Source organism: Capra hircus, chromosome 5, assembly GCF_001704415.2.
Source record: "Capra hircus breed San Clemente chromosome 5, ASM170441v1, whole genome shotgun sequence".
NCBI lineage: Eukaryota > Metazoa > Chordata > Mammalia > Artiodactyla > Bovidae > Capra > Capra hircus.
Genome location: NC_030812.1, coordinates 30,102,557 through 30,120,268, shown reverse-complemented (window position 1 = coordinate 30,120,268; position 17,712 = coordinate 30,102,557). Strand labels below are relative to the sequence as shown.

At 41.9% G+C, this 17,712-nt stretch overlaps 1 protein-coding gene across 1 annotated transcript in view; it reads left to right on the top strand.

Annotated features, from left to right (window-relative positions):
- SPATS2 (spermatogenesis associated serine rich 2) overlaps positions 11,549-17,712 on the top strand; it is a 153,721-nt gene continuing 147,557 nt past the window's right edge. The window contains exon 1 of the mRNA XM_018047837.1: positions 11,549-11,646. The gene's annotated coding sequence lies outside the window, so the exon portion shown is untranslated. The remainder of the gene's footprint in view (positions 11,647-17,712) is intronic.

Here is a 17,712-nt window from a genome sequence, read left to right as displayed (position 1 = left end):
GGGCTTTACTTCATTTGGAAAATTATTTTACCATTCTCAAATTTTCTTATGAGTTTTTGTTACAAAAATATATTTCAGTTTATTTAAATGAGAGCTATTTATGAGCAGTTTCTATTCTTCCCACAGTAGCAATGCTACAATAAATATCTTTAAACGTGTACTGGGACTTCCCTGGTGGTCCAGTGGTTGAGAATCGGCCTGCCAGTGCAGGGCACATGGATTTGATCCTTGGTCCAGGAAGATCCCACACACCTCAGGGCACCTAAGCCTGTTTGCCACAGCTACTGAGTCCATACTCCCTATAGAAGAGAAGCCTGTGCACCACAACTAGAGAACAGTTCCTGCTGGCCACAACTAGAGAAAGCCCAAGCACAGCAAGGAAGACCCAGCTCAGCCAAAATAAGTAAACAAACAAACAAACATGTGTGCTGGTGCTTTGTTTTTCTGAGGCTAGATTCCAGTAAGTGATAAAGTAGGATCAAGCAGAATATATGTTTTAATACCTTGATTGCTATTATATCAGGTTACTTTTGGAAAAGACTAACAATCTACACTTTTACCAGCAGTACAAGTAGTCCTTTCTTTGTTACTGGTATGTACTGTTACCTCTTTGCAATTTTTTGCTAAGATAATGGGTGAGAGAGAGTATCCGATGACTTCAATTTTCCTTTCTGTGACTTCTAGTGAAGTTCAGTATCTTCGCACAACATTTTAAAAAATTTGTTTTGTTTTGTTTGTTTGTTTTAATTCTGTGCTGCCACTGCAATGAGAAGCCCTTGTACTGCAACAGAGTAGCCCCTGCTGGCTGCAACTATTAATAGTAGAAACCCACCTGCAGCCAAAAATAAATAAAAAGAATCTTTCCCTCTTAGTGGGAAATACTATTTGGTTAAACCATCTTCAGATTTCATCTTTGCTCTTGTCCTAGCCTGTGAGCAGGTACTGAAATTGAGTGCTTGCCAGAATCAGGCTACCTACCTACCCCCAGTGGACATTTAGATATTCATGTATCTAATGGTGTAGCCAGCCATTTTTTGAAAATAAAGAAATGGCACAAGTCACATGAATTTGGAACCTCTGGAAGAAAATTCTGCTTTGCCACCAACCTGGAATATTATAATCACTAAGACTTTTTTGAGAATGTATTTCCTAAAGACCCTGGCATAGTGAAAATCAGCTGAAAATAGAAATTCACTATGAAATAATTATTAAAAAAAACCAACTAAGATATTAGCAGGTGAGAGATCTTCTTTTTCTCTACCTGAGTTGATGTAAATGAAATCCAATGATGTTGTATTCTCCCACTCCTACAAATAAAAGTGTACAGAACCTTTAAAAAGTTGGAAGCAAACTGAGAAAGCCTCTCCCCCAAGTACTCATCTGGTGCAGTGCAGGGTCTAGAGATGACCCAGAGATGACCATCTTCCCAGAGATGACCATTCTGGCTTCTGAATTAATTGGAAATCCCATACGTGTCCCACCTTTTGGGCATCCTTAATTGCTGTTCTTTTTTTAAATTTTTATTTATTTTTTAATTGAAGGATAATTACTTTACAGAATTGTGTTGTTTTCTGCTAAACATCAACATGAATCAGCCATAAGTATTTTGTTGTTCTTTTATTGCACTGAAATTTGCTTCCCTGAAATTTTTTCTAGATTTCTCATTTCTTGTTACAAAGAACAAAAGCCTTTAAGAAACCTTTATATATATATATATATTTATTTATTTATTCACTTATTTGGCTGTACCAGGTCTTAGTTGCAGCATGCAAACTCTTAGTGGCAGCATGTGGGATCTAGTTCCCCAACCAGGGATCAAACCTGGGGCCCCCTGCATTGGAAGTGAGGAGTCTTAACCACTAGACCACCAGGGAAGTCCCAGAAACTCTTTCTTGATAAGAACTTGCCCTTCCCTTCATATCCCTCTAAATTTTCCCTTTTCTAGATTAAACATTGTCTTGTTTAAGGATGTGCTGTAGTTTGATAGAAAGAGGATGGATGAAGAAGTGAGAAGATGGGGTTTTCCTTCTGCCTCTTGCCTGACCAGCCTGCTGACTTAGAATGAGCCACTTGACCATTCTGGGCCTCAGTTTTTTCTTTGTTAGGTAAGGAAATGAATTTAGATAACCTTTAAGATTGCTTTCCACATTGGATTCTGGGTTTCTAACTGTTTGGATGAAGCTTGTGTTAAATAGTTTGGTTTGACATCTCGCTGCCCTCTTGTGGACACTGTCTCGGGAAAAAAATAAAATATTTACTTGCTCAAAGAACAATATCATGGCCACCCCCCAATCAAAAATTCACGTGTATCAAACTGTCTGTTTTTATTTACTCATGTTTTCTTTCAGTCCTCATCCATAAATGTACATATCATATCAGGGATATAATGTTATAGTCTTTCCCTTCCCTAAATCATAGGCATTGATGTATATTACTAGGAAGATGTTATATGTATATATATATTTTTTTACTGAGCTATAATTCACATACCATAAAATTTACCCTTTTAAAATATATAATTTAGTGATTTTTAGTATATTTATAAGGTTGTAAAGTCATCAACACTGACTCCAGACCATTTTAAACCACCCTAAAACGGAATCCCTTAACTATTACAATTCTCTCCTCTCACCAGACCCTGGCAACTACTAATCTACTTTCTGTCTCTATAGGTTTGCCTGTTCTGGACCTTTTAAGTAAATAGAATCATACAATGTTTCCTTTTGTGTCTGGCTTATTTCACTTAGTATAATATTTTCAGGATTCATCTACGTTGCAGCATGCATTATTATTATTCTATATTTTTAATTTTTTTCAAATAGCATAATTATACTTTAATGCTATGTAATATTCCCTTCTTGGGAGACATTTAAGATATATATATATTTGCTGATACATATTTGTTGTTATAAAGAATGGTGCATCAATATTTTCATGTTTCTAATTCATCTAGTCTCTTGAATTATTTCAGAATAAATTCCCATGGGTGGGATTACTGGGTCAAAGGGTATGAACATTTTTATGACTGTTGTCAATATTGCTCTTAAATTGTGGTGCCCAGAACCAGATGCAATTCTCAGATGTGTTCAGACAGAACAAGGTACTGTGGAGCTATTAAGTTCTCAAGGTCTGGACAATATATCATCCTTTATATCAAGCAGTCTAAGAATTTATTAGCTTTTTTGGAGGGGGGTGGTTTCTCATGGAGCTTATAGCCAACTAAGGCCCTTAGGTCTTTTCCTAGGCACTGTGTCTTCAAGCTGAGTTTTCATCTACTCTGGGACTTAGGAGGCTTTTGAGGACTCCCTGGCTGGAATTTAGTATTTCTTTGTTTTCTTTTTTTCTCTAACAGTGAGTGTGTGGCCCTAATAAGCCAGCAGGTCTGGGTTTATTGCAGTGTTCGATGAGAACTGCAGATGGCGCCTTAAGGCTGTCACAGGGTAAATTATGTCCCTTCACTTTTTTTTTTTTTAGGATCTAGTGGTGGTACCTCCTTCAGTTCAGTTCAGTCGCTCAGTCGTGTCCGACTCTTTGCGACCCCATGGACTGCAGCACACCAGGCCTCCCTGTCCATCACCAACTCCCGGAGCTTACTCAAAATCACGTCCATCAAGTCAGTGATGCCATCCAACCATCTCATCCTCTGTCATCCCCTTCTCCTCCTGCCTTCAATCTTTCCTAGCATCAGGGTCTTTTCCAATGAGTCAGTTATTCGCATCAGGTGGCCAAAGTACTGGAGTTTCAGCTTCAGCATCAGTCCTTCCAATGAATATTTAGGACTGATTTCCTTTAGGATGGACTGGTTGGATCTCCTTGCTGTTCAAGGGACTCTCAAGAGTCTTCTCCAACACCACAGTTCAAAAGCATCAATTCTTCGGCCCTCAGCTTTTTTTATAGTCCAACTCTCACATCCATACACTACTGGAAAAACCATAGCTTTGATAGATGGACCTTTGTTGGCAAAGTAATGTCTCTACTTTTTAATATGTTGTCTAGGTTGGTTATAGCTTTTCTTCCAAGGAGCAAGCGTCTTTTAATTTCATGGCTGCAGTCACCATCTGCAGTCGGTTCATTACCAGAGTTCAGTCCCCTCCCTTTGTTGGGAAAGTTAGAGAAACTGCGAACTTCAAAGTAAGTATGTTTTGTAGATGTCATTTGATCTTTTGAGAAACTCTGGGGTAATCTCAGAGCTTTGTCTGAACACAAATTTCATGCCCCTGCTTTGGTTTTTGAAGTTCATACCCCAAGAAGCTGATTTTTTTGGCTTCTCTTCATGTTCCTTGCCATCTCTTCCTTAGTGGCAAGGGATTGAAACATGTTCAATTAACCAGTTTTGTTTGTTTAGCTCAGGTGGGTTCTAACAACAAATGCAGAAAATTTACATAGGGTTCCATCTAAATGAGGTTATAGTTCAATAATTTATTGCTTTCTTCATTTTCCTTTTCTTTCCAGTTCTCTTTTCCCCCACCTTTTTCCATCTGCTACTTGCAAACTATTATATTCATTATTTTCAGCAAGACCTTGGATTTTCTGGATTTAAACTTCATTGATAAGTTTCAACAGAATAGAGCAGTGCCCTTTGTGGGAAAATTGGAAGGGAATGATTTAAAAACCCCTTCTGTGCCAGACCTTAATTCCATTTTGAGGTAAGAAGGTTTGCAGGGAACATCCTCTGCTGGGCAAGGACTAACTTAGCATGAGAGCCTGGCTTTGCAAGCATCACTTAAAGGGACATTTTCCCGACCATCGATAGGTCAGGCACCTTTCAAATGAATTACTGTCAGGAAAGGAATGGGAAGCGTAGAGAGGAAATCTAGGTGTCATCTATTTATGTATTTCCCAGTCACAGATCTGAGGGCCATTGAGGCTCATGTTACTCCCCGGCTTCTCCTTCCTACCTATAATCACCAGTTTGAACTTGGCTTCTCTGTAATAAAAAAAAAAGATTAAAATTTATTTATTTATTTATTTTCGGCCGTGCTTGGTCTTTGTTGCTACACACAGGCTTTCTTAAGTTGCAGACGGTGGGAGTTGGGGTGTGAGGGCTTCTCACTGTAGTTGCTTCTCTTGTGGAGCACAGGCTCGAGAGTGCAGGCTCAGTAGTTGTGGTACGCGGGCTTAGTTGCCTTGCAGCATGTGAAATCTTCATGGACCAGGGACAAGCCTGTGTCCCCTGCGCTGGCAGGTGGGTTCTTAACCAGTGGACTACCAGAGAAGTCCATTGACTTCTCTTCCTACCTTCCCTTTCATTCCTGGGGTCCACAGTAAAGACTGTAAATTTACTGCTTTTTCTATGTAATTTGAGTTGAAAGCGCTTGCTCATTTTGTATTGTGTGACTGGGAACTCTGCCTCTTAGCAGTCGACTTTTTTATATAGCCAAGAGACTGATCACTTCAGACCCATCTCCCCTCAAACTCTAATTCTTTGCCATCAGTGTGTTTCTTGTTCTCATGTTCATGTCTATGCTGATGTCAGTCTTCTGTAATTCTTTTTCTCCTCTGCTAATCCAAATCTTTATACTTCTTTTATGATCCAGCTTCAGGTTTATCTCTAAATGATGCCTTCACTGATTAGGTCCATCTCCAGTAATCTTTCCTCTTTGAATTCCTTCCGCATTCTTGTCCACTTTGTACTGTCCTGTCAAGCATTTTCTTACATGTTGCCATATAATCATTCTGTATCTCATGTTTTTTAGTCTTGTCTCTTTGACTATACTGAAGGACTGTTGTTCAGTCGCAAAGTCACTCCCAACTCTTTGTGACCCCATGGACTGCAGCATGCCAGACTCCCGTCGTTTACTGTCTCCTGAAGTTTGCTTAGATATATGTCCATTGAGTTGCTGATGCTGTCTAACCATCTCATCCTTTGCCAGCCCCTTCTCCTTTTACCTTCAATCTTCCCTAGCATCAGGGTCTTTTCCAATGAATCAGCTGTTCACATTGGGTCGCCAAAGTATTGGAGCATTAGCTTTAGCATCAGTCCTTCCAATGAATATTCAGGGTTGATTTCCTTTAGGATTGACTGGTTTGATCTCTTTGCAGTCCAGGGGACTCTCAAGCATCTTCTCCAGCACTACAATTTGAAAGCATCAATTCTTCGGCACGCCTCCTTCTTCATAGTCCAACTCTCACATCCATACATGACTGCTTGAAAAATCATAGCTTTGACTATATGGGACTTTGTTGGCAAAGTGATGTCTTTGCTTTTTAATACACTGTCTAGGTTTGTCATAGCATTCCTTCCAAGGAGCAAGCATCTTGTAATTTCATGGCGGTGGTCACAATCTGCAGTCACTATCCGCAGTGATTTTGGAACCCAAGAAATTAAAATCAGTCACTGCTTTCACTTTTTGCCCATCTATTTGCCATGAAGTGATGGGACTGGATGCCATGATCTTAGTTTTTTGAATGTTGAGTTTTAAGCCAGCTTAAGGCAATGGCACCCCACTCCAGTACTCTTGCCTGGAAAATCCCATGGGTGGAGGAGCCTGGTAGGCTGCAGCCCAAGGGGTCGATAAGAGTCGGACACGACTGAGCGAATTCACTTTCACTTTTCACTTTCATGCATTGGAGAAGGAAATGGCAACCCACTCCAGTGTTCTTGCCTGGAGAGTCCCATTGACAGCGGAGCCTGGTGGGCTGCCGTCTATGGGGTCGCACAGAGTCGGACACGACTGAAGCGACTTAGCAGCAAAACTGGCTGCACTCTCCTCATTCACACCCATCAAAAGGCTCTTTAGTTTCTCTTCATTTTCAGCCATTAGAGTGGTATCATATGCATATCTGAGGTTGTTGATATTTCTCCTGGAAATCTTGATTCCAGCTTGTGATTTATCCAGCCTAGCATTTTGCATGACAATATACAGTCTTGTACTCCTTTCCCAAAATTTTTCAACCAGTCCATTGTTCCATGTCCAGTTCTGTGGCTTCTTGGCCCTCATACAGGTTTCTCAGGAGACAGCTAACATGGTCTGGTATTCTTATCTCTTTAAGAATTTTCCACAGTTGGTTGTGATCTGCCTAGTCAAAGGCTTTAGTGTAATCAGTGTAGATGTAGGTGTTTTCTGGAATTCCCTTGTGTTCTCTCTGATCCAACAAATGTTGGCAATTTGATCTCTGATTCCTCTGCCTCTTCTAAATACAGCCTGTACATCTGGAACTCCTTGGTTCATGCATTGCAGAAGCCTAGCTCGAAGGACAGAAGGACTATCTTCTCTCAATGCAAGTAACAGGACATTTACTAAATACACTAAATTTCTCTTTAAGGGAGTTTGGGTTTTTTTGAGCATGAGCCACCCATTCTTTTTGCATGGCGCTGCAATAGACCTTCCTCTCCTACAAACACACCCCTGCTATTTAACAATTGAGGCTTGATGTCCTTGTTTGTTAAATGAGGACTGTGATGCTTGCCTCACAGGGATATTGAGACATTCAAATGGGATGTGTTGAGGGCACTTTATAAACCCTAAAACATTTTACAGAGGATGGCATTATCATTTTTTAAAAAATGGTGACAGACTGTATAGATGAAAGAACATGCTAAAATTCCATGAATGAACTTACAGTAAAGCAGTATTATATTTTTCACACATAGAAACAAATTCACTAGAGATCAATTTCAAGTGTTTAATGAACCTGCAACTGAGTGTTTCAAATATGAGTTTTGGTTCTGACATTGTCACTAATTTTGTGATATAAGGATTCAACCTTTGATAATTTAAGGCTCTAAACATCTGATACACAGTTGAATTGGGGTATGTTACCCATGTCTTTGAACCTCAGTTTTGTTATCTATAAAACAGGAAATTCCAACCTAATCAAATCCTTCTAGTAGAATGTTAGAGAGTGGATGTTCAAAGAAACATTAATCCTACACAGAAGTCTCCTGGGTAAAAAAAGTTTCCTTGGGGGAAAGTTGCATACTATATACTGCATTCCCTTCAATATTAAAAAAACACATTACCATATTAAATGCTCCTGGAAGGAAACCAATTTATTTTGAATTTTTCAAAATTAATTTTTATTGGAGTATAGTTGCTTTACAATAAACCAATTTATTTTGATTTTACCAAGCCTTTCCCAAACTCATTTGGACCTGGAATAGTTTTTTTAGATAACATCTATTCGGCATGCACAAAACTACATTTCTAAGACACACAGTGTGGACTACCAACATGAATATTCTTAGGTATCAGAGGTAGTCCAAGCAAAGGGAAAAGTACACCCTGATGAGATATTCTCTGCTGGTCTTCATGCTTGTTGTGGTTTGCGGCATCAGCTTTAGTCATCAGACTTTAACCTCTTTTTTTTCCCCCTAATAAAAACATGGAATCTGACAATCAGTCACTTCAGATATAGAATATTGACTCAAAGAAAAACATGCTAAAATTTCTGATCACAAGGGTCTATTGGAAAATATATTAAATTAGGTCATGTTAACTTTTGCAGCATATATCTGCCAAGGTGATGACTGCATCATGTTTTATCTTTAGTTCTAATTTGCCTCAGTCATTAGGTAACCTGGGATAAATCATTTCCCTTAAGGCTGAACTAAGATATATGGATGTTTTTTCTGAAGTCTTCTGTTGCAATCCTTAGCAGTTATTCTAATCATTTCAAAAATTTGGTTGTTTTTGTGGTTTCTTGAGAGTAGGTCACAGTATTATATATTGAATTTATTACAGCATTTCCTTTCTTCCAATATAATTAATAGATTTTAAACAATTTGCCACTGTTTTAAAGCAGGCAATGATCACTTAATTGTGTACCATATAAAGTGAAAACTGTATATGTAGTTTAAAGAACAATGATAAAATTAATCTTTATAGCCCAGGTAAAAGGTATTTTTGAAGGATTTGTTCAATATCCTTTTAGAGAGGTTGAGTGCTGCATGGAAAAAGATGGGCCATGAGTTGCAGTACCCCTCTTGCAAATTCCACTCAGTAAAACAATGCTCTATGTGACCCACCCGTCTGGGAGAGCCATTAGTTTTTGAGTTAAATCCTTGTGAAGAGCCTACACCTCCTGTCACCCCAGGGACTTGGCAAACTATTCCTTTTAACCACACTCAGCACTCTCGCTTAGAGGAGATATGATTCCATCTCATTCAGTTTCCAGTGATGTTTGACAGCTCTCATAGATCTAGCCTAGGCCTGCTCCTCTATCCACCTCCCTTCTAAGTGGGATATCCACATATAAAAACTCTCTCCCATTAGACCACAGGCTCTTTTAGGAAAGGCATCATGTCTCTCCTAACAGACTAAGGTTTCCAAGAGTGAGGATTTAATTTTTCTCCCAAGGAAGAAATTATATTTTGTGGCAGCATCAGGCCCTGTAACAAAGGTGTTACCCAAATGACTTTTGGTTGGTGAAATCAGTCATAGAATAAGATCTTGGATCCTACTGGTTTAGGTCTCATTCTTTAGTATGAAGTTTCCTATTAACCAGGGTTGTTATCATCCCATTCCTACACTGTATGGGAAGGCAGAATTGTGGAAGAATTACTCACACATTCTTCTTTGTTCCTACTTTGCACTTTTCTGTTTTAGCACTTATCATCAGGTTATAGTTATTTAATAGCTTTCATCCTCCATTACAACTGAATACTCTAGGATCCTCAAGGATAGTGATCTAGTTTTATTCTGTGTAAGTGGCCCACCCCTAGAACAATGTCTCCTACTCATTGGGTGGTCTGTGAAAAGAGAGCAGATATTTGGATGGTCTGCTTCTATCTGAATCTTTGAAAGAAGAGTCAGTAGTAAGCAACAGATTGTGTAATGCCCTAACTAGTTGGATGACCTAATCTTCTGTTTCTTTAGATCTGTAAATGATGTGGTTGGATTAGCTTAGACGCTATTAATCAAGGGTCAGTGGGCTCTAGAGGAGTTTTGGCCCTTCCACTCCATCCAAAGTTAAAAACCAAAGGACCAGATAGATGACTTTGTAGAGATCTACCTGTACTGCCACTCCAACAACAAACCTGTGGGGACCAAAATTATATTATGCCTATGGTGTCTATACATTCCCATATACACTCTCTGGGTTGTGGTTGGTACCTGCCCAGAGCCCCTTATACTTTGCCCTCAAAAGAGAACATGGGGACAGACTCTGATTAACCTTTTCAATGCTGATTCAATGCCCACCCTCTAGCCACTCCTGACCAGTTGGCAGTGGGGTGAGTGCTTCATACATGGAGGAAACTGGCTAGAAAGGCGCACAAATATTAAGGGATGGTTCTGAGGAAGGCAATGGCACCCCACTCCAGTACTCTTGCCTGGAAAGTCGCATGGACGGAGGAGCCTGGTAGGCTGCAGTCCATGGGGTCGCGAAGAGTCAGGCACGACTGAGCGAGTTAGTTCCCTTTCCCTGGCCCTTGGGGTGCTTGGGAATCTAACCACGAACAAGAGTGTTTAACAGAAAGATTCGACGGGTAATGTGACTGACCACAGCCGTGCAGAGGGATGCAGACAACTGAGCAGCCCAGGAAACCGACACAGAAATGGACTTGGTGTATCTGGTGAACGTGGCTTGCTCCCGAAGCTATCTTGCACCAGACCAGGGTCACGCATCCTCCCGCCACCACCCCGCAGCGGCCTCTACGGATTCCCAGGAGGCTGAGCGGCAAAGAAGTCCGGACGTCCGGGCGTTTCCCACAGCTGGTGGCTCTGAAATAGCCTTCTGGAATAAAACTCGGGGCTGGAAGGTGGCGAAATGGAAATTGGTGTTAAGTCGTCGGGGAGAGGTCGTAGCGCCAAAAGGAGCGCCGTCTGGCAGACAAGAGTCCCGGCTAGGATCCAGAGAAAAGCCCCTCGAGCGGTGCCCCTCGAGGCGGCCGCCTTCGGCAACGTCCGGGGGAGTTTCGGCTCTTTCCGGCAGTTCCAGCTCGGGCCCTCAACTCCCAGCGCGCGCTGTGCCCCCCTCCCCACGCCGCCCGGCTCTTTCTGGGACTCGCCATTCTGCACGCGGCTGCAGGCTCGTGTCCCACACCCGTCCGGACTCCCATTTAGTTTGTTCCCCAACCCACTCTTCCAGTCCCTTCCCTGCATCGTTCTTCCCGATTGTCGGCGACGCCCGAGCTTCCTCAACTCGGGCGCGCGATCCACAGGGCGGTGTGAGGCGCGAGGGACCCGGTAGCGGGAGGAGCTGTAACCCGATGGACAGGAGACCACCTCTCGCCCGGCGCCTTTCCGCGCGCGGGTCTTCGGCTCGCTGGGCCGCCTCGCGCCCGGGCCTTACTCACGGGCCGGTTGGCTGCAACGGCCTCGAGCTCGGCGCGCCGGGTTCGCGCTGGCGCGAGCACGCGCCCTGTGCGCTGGCTAGCCGGCGCGCACGCGCCCGAGCGGACTGCGGGGCGGGGCGGAGAGCTCGAGCCTCGGCGAGGTCGGTGTGGATCGGCTGGCACTCAGGCCCCCAGCCGCGGCTGCGATTCCCAGCCCGCCGCCCGGCCGAGGAGGGAAGCGGAGAAAGGGGCGGTGGGGGCGGGGCGGCGTCCGGCTCCGGGAGAGCTGGGGGAGGAGCGCGACGGCTGCAGCCCTAGAAGAGGAGGAGGCGGCGGCGGAGGAGCTCCTTTCCTCTTCTCAGACCCCAGAGCGTCCGGGACGCAGAGCCGGAACTGGGGAACGCGGCGACTGCGGGGGTCCGGGAGAGGTGAGGCTCTGGGTGCTGGCGGAGGGGCGGAGGAGGGATGAAGCGGGGCGCTGAGGTGCAGAAAGCGGGCTTGAGGGAAGGCACACGGGGAGGGGGCAGTTGTTGGGGGTTGGGGTACCGAGAGTAGGGGACGTGAACCCTTTGAGACTTAGGTGCCCAGATGGTGAAAGGTTTTGGGGGTCAGTAGGGCGGGCCGAAGCACACGGTTCCGAGTTGAGGGGTTTCCGGAGGCATAGGCCGGGGAAACAATGGAGTGAGGGGGGAGTCTGATGTGAGCGTGTGTGGGGTACTGGGTTTTAAGAAACAACGAGAGGTCGAAAGGAATGAAAGAATCGATCATTTGGTATGAGAAGTACAATGAACTGGAAATTCATCGCAAATGTGTAAGGTCATCTACATGGGTGTCCGAGGTCCTTAGGATTTGGGGGGCAAAGTGGGATTTGAAAATAAGAGAGAGGAGGGCATTCTTGGAATTGGGGGGTGTGGGAGCGGGAAACGGGACGGAAAATACAGCCAAGAGGGGCAGACACATAAAATAGATGTGGTTTGGGTTTGAATTAAAGCAGAAGAATAAGTCCAGTTAGAGAGTATAGGTTAGGTGGACTGGAGTGGCATTTTTCTCCTAATTCATCCAGGATGACTGGGTTCTTTTAGAAGGTGGATTTTTCTCTGGCATGTTCCCCTGCTAAGGAGTACAGGCTGCTTTTTTAATAATTTGGTTATCATTTATAGTTCATTTCATTGATAAAGCATGCCTGTAATGTTTATTTCCCTTCCCTAAATTACAGGTATGTTAATTACCTGCGGTTCATGAAGCAGGAGAGGACAGGTCACTAGAAACAGGCATCTTGCTTTGAGTTTGGTTATTGATAATGCAGAGTTTAGGGTGTTTGGAGGAGAACCAAGAGTTTGTTCATCGAAAGGTGATGAACAGCCTTGATAAAATCTGAGTTATCTGTACTTTGTTAGAATTACAGTTTCTCACTGAGAAATGATCATGTACCATCTGCTACTGGTTTTATGATTATGGGAGAGAGTTTGGTTTTGTCACCAGAAATTCCTGATGCTGATTTCAAATTATCAGGCTATTTTGTACCTTCCAGTTTGAATTCAGATGATTTGAAAATATTTTGGGGAAGTATTTCGGCGGTTATGTATGATCTTTGCATTTCCTTGATACTTGGATTTCCAGACCAAATTTTGGATGATACTAGATACAAGATTGCTGATTTTGAAATTGTAATTACCATTATGTGTTCATAAATAGTCCATATTAAGCCTTTTATTTTGAGGCATTAAGTTTTGCTGACTCATCTAAGATTTCTGGGAATTTTTCCGTTTATATTTCTCAGCTTGGCCTCAGATAGTAGCATTAGGCTATTTTATAAAGGTCCGAAAAGAGTGCTCTAAATTGTCACTTTTCTTCTGTTATAAAAACTGAACAAAGCAAGAAGTGAGTGCAGTTTCCTTATTAGTGATAATGAAGTGCTAAGATTGCTTTCCACATATCATCTCATTTAATTTAATCCTCATAATCATTTCCTGTTTTACAAATTCAGAGATTAAATTACTTAATAAGATCACAAAACTAGTAGTAAATAAAACTGAATTCATACCTATTCTGTTCGGACACTCCTTTAAGTGTTCCATGTTGTTCTACCTGCTTTTTCCTCCTGATCTTGGTTGTAGTATGAACAGCATGAATTGGTTGAAACCTGGGTCTGATACAGTGATCTAGACAAAGATTGGGTTGATGGGCTACATCTGCAGAGTTTATTACAAGTTTATTGCCCCTGTGATTTAACAGATCTTTTGGGGTCCACATAATAGGCAAAAATGTCCTCTTGCTAAGGATTTGTCCTGTGAGCACACTTAATTTTCTGTTTAGTCTAGTGTACTGCTGAAGTACTGTGCATACGTGGCACTCTTCCTTGTGGAAGTCAAGACAGCCAGTTGTGGAGCCAAAACCAATTAACTCTGGAAAACAAGTGAAAACTGCTGAATGCTCAAGTGCCCTCCAAGCACCTGTTGAGTACACAGTTGGTACTGGCATTATCTCTAAATATAGACAGGATCCTCTTAGAAACCAGGAGTAAAACTACTAGAACGGAGAGACACAGCTGGGGCCTGAGGGAGGAGCCAGAGGTTAATGGCCGAAACATCAGCATAGCCTGTGGAGGCTGATCCAGGAGCAGGAAAGGCTACAGATACTAGTGAACTGCAGGAGGTGAGGGAATTTTTATTTGTTGAGCAGTTAGGTATTCTAGGGACTGACTGAACTCAGTGTGTTTTATATGTTACTTTATTAGGTCTTCAAATAATCCTATAAAGAAAGCATTATCCTCATCTTTCAGATGAGGCTTGGAAAACTTTGTAATGTAACTTTGTAATGATGGTGAAAGAAGTTTATATTTTTATTATTATATTGCTACTCGCAGTTTCCATTGTAGAGACACCATATTAAGACTGGAAAATTAAAGTCACTCTTTAGGATCCACTGTGCTGCTTTGTTAGAAGTGAAACTGATTGTCTTGCTGCTTACATTGGAGACTGGAAGGTAAAGCTTATATTTTTCTGATTTAAATATTGGAAAGGGGAGCCCATTCATTATTTAGCAAATGTCCTCCTACAGAATATAGTTTACCTTCTAATATATCTTCCTATCCTATGCCAGTGATATGATACTGATATATAAATATGTAGTGTATGAAAATGCCATGCCCATCCCTCCTGTTCTGAGGTCTTGACTTTCACGCAGGTCATCTAGGCTTGGAGGATGACAGTGAAGCATGCCTGTTGCAGACTCTTAGCACTTTTCTTGATGTTTTTGCCTGAAAGATTTGATCATCATTCTTGCTTGGTTACTTTAAAAAAAATTGTGGTAAGATATACATAACATCATTTAAACCACTTTTTCAAGTGTACAGTTCAGTGGCATTAAATCCATTCATACTGCTGTGAAACCATCACCACCATTCAACTCCAGAACATTCTTATCATCCCAAACCAAAATTCCTATTAAAGAATGACTCCTCATTCTTCTTTTTCCCCAGCTCCTGGCAATCACTATTGCACTTTTCTGTCTTTAGGAATATGATTATTCTAGGTACCTCACATAAGTGGAATTATATAGTATTTGTCCATTTGTGTCTGGCTTATTTCACTTAGCACATGGTCTTCAAGGTTCATCAGTGCTTTAACCTTGTCAGAAATTCATTCCTTTTTAGAGCTGAGTAATAGTCCATTGTATGCATATACCACATTCCCTTCATCCATTCGTCTATAAATGGACACAGGTTGTTTCCACCTTTTGGCCATTGTGAGTAATGCTGCTGTGAACATTAGTGTGCAAATACCTGTTCAGTATCTGTTCATATGATAATCCTATGTTTAAGTTTTTGTGGCCGTTTGGTTACTTTTTTATATATACTTTTACTTATTTTTTGGTGGTGCAGGGTCTTCGTTGCTGCATGGGCTTTTCTCTGGCTGCAAGGATCAGGGGCTACTCTCTAGCTGCAGTGCTGGGGCTTCTCATGGCAGTGGCTTTTGTGCGGAACACGGGCTCTAGGCATGTGAACTTCAGTAGGAGTAGCACCTGGGCTCAGTGGTTGTGGCTCCTGAGCTCAAGATCACAGGCTCAGTAGTTGTGGCCGATGGGCTTCGTTATTCCGAGGCATGTGGGATCATCCCTGACTAGGGATAGAACCGTACTTCCTGCATTGGCAGGTGGATTTTTTACCTTCCCTGAGCAACCAGGGAAGCCCAAGTTTGGTTACTTCTAAATGATGATTTTATTGTGTGTTCACCTGAAGGTAGTACTTGACCTTATGTTTGAGGGCTGCTGTTTCCTCTACTGACTTTTTCTGTCCAGTTTTCAGGACACTTGCACAGGAAATGATTTGTCTAGTTTTTATGGCTCTCTCTTAGCTTCTGTCTAATTATATTTATGTATCAAGACATCTAGCAAGCATCTTAAAATAGAGTTCAAGTTAGCAATAAAAGTACTTTTGAAAATCCTGTAGGAGCTTTAGTTGATGAAGAAAATAGGAGTTTCTGTTTTAAAGTATGAAATGTGTCCAGTATGGAAGGGACCATTTGTTATACACAAGGTTTTTTCAGTCATACCTATAACTGTGGATCGTCATCTTAAGACTGTTATTTGTATATATATTTGAAAAATCTGGTACTTCCCTGGTGATCCAGTGGCTAAGACTCCACACTCCCAATGCTGGGGACCCAGGTTTGACCCCTGGTCAGGGAACTAGATCCTACATGCTGCAGCTAAGAGCTCACATGCCATAACTAAAGATCCCCTGTGCTGCAACTAAGACCTGGTACAGCCAAAATATAAATAAATATTCAAAAAGAAAAATGTGTCACTAGTGTAGATCATCTTTAGTTCACTTTGCTGCCTTTGGTTGAAAAATTTAGGGTACTTTTTTCATTTCAGAATATTTTATATATATGTTGTTGTTGTTCAGTCAGTCGTGTCCAACTCTTTGTGACCCCATGGACTGCAGCACGCTAGGTTTCCCTGTTCTTCACCATCTCCCAGAGTTTGCTCAAACTCGTGTCCATTGAGTCAGTGATGCCATCTCATCCTCTGTCACCCCCTTCTCCTGCCCTCAGTCTTTCCCAGCATCAGAATCTTTTCCAATAAGTTGGCTCTTCGCATCAGGTGGCCAGAGTATTGGAGCTTCAGCATCAGTCCTTCCAATGAACATTCAGAATTGACTTCCTTTAGGACTGACTGGTTTGATCTTGCTGTCCAAGGGACATGTATGAGTTGTTAGTTATTGCTTACCTTCTATATCCTTTATTAATTGAAAAGAGTTTGAGTGCCTACTATATGCTTTAAATATTTCAGGAAGGTAACTGTAATACAGGAAGTACTGTTTGAGTCGATTTTTTCTCCCTCCCTTTATATATTTGAGAGAGACAGAGTTGTCACATAGTACCAAATATAGTAGATTGAAATAGCTGCAGGCTGACAGTGAACTGTCTCTTAGGATGGGTCTAACCTCCAGTTTCATTTTTTCTAATTGTCACAAGGAGGTTAATTATGCCTGCATCTTGCTTCTTGAAATTATTGGGTTACAAAGGGACTTGAGGCTCACATACCATTTTCTGGGAGCCTCTTTTGGAATCTTAGTGAGTTTATACTTACCTTGGATGTAGTATGTTGGTTCTGAAATATCTCCAAAAGATTTAAAGTTTTGGACATTACCTTTAAATATCCAAACACTTTAGGTTGCTAGATATAAGGATTGGCCAGAGGCCAGCATTTACTCTTCATGTTCAGATTTACCATGGTGGCCGATTGTGTTGGGTTCCTGAAATATGCATGCATCTTCTGCACTGACTCTGCAGCAGCCCCAGGCCTTAAAATATTCTGTAAGATCTGAGAACATAGCCACCAGCTTAAGGCCTCTGCAGTCAGTGTCCTATGACTAATTTGTGGTTAGGAGTTACACAGCGATTCTTACTAGTGCAAACCCTAAATGACAACCTTAGATTGTTGGTTAGGATTTTTTTATATTACTTAATTAGCAAAATGACATGATTACTGGTTGTGGAGTATGTGTTTGTGTCTGTGTGTTCTTTAGAGTTGGTTAAAGGGTGTTGGGATTGAGGAGAAGGAGGTTTGTGATGAAGCCATTTTATGATTATAGATGGGTCTCATTAGATAAGTGAAGATATCTTTTGTACTTGAAGATGCTGCCAATGATGTTACTTCTTATTGACCTGTATAGAACTGGAATGGCCTATTTGTAAAACCAACAGTCTTTGCTCTCTTGAGTATGTACGATCTGTCCAGTAGCAAATGATTTGCTTTTGTTTTAAGGTTACCATCAGTAGTAGAGCAATGCATATGGGCCTAGTCACTAAGTTGTGTCCAACTGTTTGCAACTCCATGTACTGCAGCCCACCAGCCCTCTTTCCATGGGATTTTCCATGCAAGAACACTGGAGTGGGTTGCCATTTCCTCCTCCAGGGGATCTTCCTGATCCAGGAATCAAACCCTCGTCTCCTGCATCGGCAGGCGAATTCTTTACCACTGAGCCA